General features: G+C 61.0%; 1 non-coding gene across 1 annotated transcript in view; it reads right to left on the bottom strand.

Annotated features, from left to right (window-relative positions):
* Positions 1-125, bottom strand: part of LOC140474661 (5.8S ribosomal RNA) — a 154-nt gene extending 29 nt beyond the window's left edge. Inside the window, exon 1 of the ribosomal RNA XR_011959303.1 lies at positions 1-125. This exon is cut by the window's left edge and continues 29 nt beyond it. This is a non-coding gene — a ribosomal RNA (5.8S ribosomal RNA).
* Positions 126-2500: the final 2375 nt, after the last annotated feature.

Raw genomic sequence — 2500 nt, 5'->3', positions numbered from 1 at the left:
GAACCCGGGGCCGCAAAGTGCGTTCAAAGTGTCGATGATCAATGTGTCCTGCAATTCACATTAATTCTCGCAGCTAGCTGCGTTCGTCATCGACGCACGAGCCGAGTGATCCACCGTCAAGAGTTGTCTGAGTTTGTTTTAGGTCTCTCCCTCGCCAGAGGAAAGCGACCCGGACCGCACATACGCTCCCCACCTTGAGCTACAGCCACCTGCACGCCGGCGTGCGGGCGGAGCAGGGTGGCGTGAAGCGATGGGGAGCACCATCCTGGTGCGGCCCGCAGAAACATACGTCTATTGGGGGGAGGAGGACAGGGCGCCCAAGAGGCGATGCGTGCCCCAACGCACCGCAGCGACGGAGGCAGGATCACCGCCACCATGTCGCCCGCCTAGTATCACGAGGCGTGCAGCAGCTTTGCCCTAGGAAAAGCAGAGGCGGGAACGGGCACCGGCCATCGGTTCGGCAGCGTCACTGACGCGTGCACGTGGCGGCGTGTCGGCGAGCGGACTTCCTGCGAGGAGGCGGGGGCGGCACTCGCCCGAGCAGACGCCCGCCCGGCCCAGCCACCGCCGAGGTGGACTGGGAGTCGCGGCAACGGCTCGTCATACTCGTTCCCACACTCACAGCGCAGCTTGCCCGCAAGCCACCGACCACCGATCGACGCCAGGCGCCCCGACCGAGAGCGGGATCGCTCGTTCGCCCTGCTGGCAGTTCGCTGGGGATCACTACTGCACGGAGCTCGGAGACCGACGGGCGGCAACTCGAGAGTCTTTAAACCACCACCCCCATCCCGCAAGTGCAAAGAGGCTGTATACGCACAGACGGGTGAGGGGAATAGGTACCCCGTCGGGTTTGAAGGGAGCGTGACTAGATAGCAACGATGTAAACCCAGCCGATTTGGGAGCGAAAGACCGGCGCCTGCATCACCGGCTTCGTTTCCCGTGGCTGGAGAGTACACCGAAACCCTCCGTCTGTCGCGAGCTCCCGACGACGCGGTGCCGCCAAGCAGCAGGGCCGGACCTGGTGTGGCTCCCCTCGTCGATCACAGACCGGTCGGCACTACTGACGAGACGGTGGAACGGGCTTCGCCCCTTGTGACGAAGGGTGATGCGAACCCGCCCGCCCGCGTGCGTTCGGGGTGGACTCGGCAAACGGAGATTTGAAATCGGAAAGTGTCCTCCTGCCCCGCGCAGGTAGGCGCCCAACAGTTGTGGGGGGTTTGGCGGTGACCACGGCTGCAGGGCCTGCTACCCCGACGAGCTCTCCTGCTGGCCCCGAAACCACCCTCGCGAGACAAGTTGAAACGGAAACGGGCGTACCCCCAAGCCGACGATCCTTTCTTATTTGTTACTTTTTTTTTCACTTGCTCGAGTTGTGGCGATTTGGCGGTGACCACGGCTGCAGGGCCTGCTACCCCGACGAGCTCTCCTGCTGGCCCCGAAACCACCCTCGCGAGACAAGTTGAAACGGAAACGGGCGTACCCCCAAGCCGACGATCCTTTCTTATTTGTTACTTTTTTTTTCACTTGCTCGAGTTGTGGCGATTTGGCGGTGACCACGGCTGCAGGGCCTGCTACCCCGACGAGCTCTCCTGCTGGCCCCGAAACCACCCTCGCGAGACAAGTTGAAACGGAAACGGGCGTACCCCCAAGCCGACAGAGATCCTTTCTTATTTGTTACTTTTTTTTTTCACTTGCTCGAGTTGTGGGGGTTTGGCGGTGACCACGGCTGCAGGGCCTGCTACCCCGACGAGCTCTCCTGCTGGCCCCGAAACCACCCTCGCGAGACAAGTTGAAACGGAAACGGGCGTACCCCCAAGCCGACGATCCTTTCTTATTTGTTACTTTTTTTTTTCACTTGCTCGAGTTGTGGGGGTTTGGCGGTGACCACGGCTGCAGGGCCTGCTACCCCGACGAGCTCTCCTGCTGGCCCCGAAACCACCCTCGCGAGACAAGTTGAAACGGAAACGGGCGTACCCCCAAGCCGACGATCCTTTCTTATTTGTTACTTTTTTTTCACTTGCTCGAGTTGTGGGGGTTTGGCGGTGACCACGGCTGCAGGGCCTGCTACCCCGACGAGCTCTCCTGCTGGCCCCGAAACCACCCTCGCGAGACAAGTTGAAACGGAAACGGGCGTACCCCCAAGCCGACGATCCTTTCTTATTTGTTACTTTTTTTTTCACTTGCTCGAGTTGTGGGGGTTTGGCGGTGACCACGGCTGCAGGGCCTGCTACCCCGACGAGCTCTCCTGCTGGCCCCGAAACCACCCTCGCGAGACAAGTTGAAACGGAAACGGGCGTACCCCCAAGCCGACAGAGATGCTTTCGCTCCTGTTACTTTTTTTTTCACTTGCTCGAGTTGTGGGGGTTTGGCGGTGACCACGGCTGCAGGGCCTGCTACCCCGACGAGCTCTCCTGCTGGCCCCGAAACCACCCTCGCGAGACAAGTTGAAACGGAAACGGGCGTACCCCCAAGCCGACAGAGATCCTTTCGTACTTGAACC

This window comes from Chiloscyllium punctatum, unplaced genomic scaffold, assembly GCF_047496795.1.
Source record: "Chiloscyllium punctatum isolate Juve2018m unplaced genomic scaffold, sChiPun1.3 scaffold_1120, whole genome shotgun sequence".
Classification (NCBI taxonomy): Eukaryota; Metazoa; Chordata; class Chondrichthyes; order Orectolobiformes; family Hemiscylliidae; genus Chiloscyllium; species Chiloscyllium punctatum.
The sequence above is the reverse complement of the archived record's forward strand: the minus strand, read 5'-3'. Positions and strand labels throughout refer to the sequence as shown.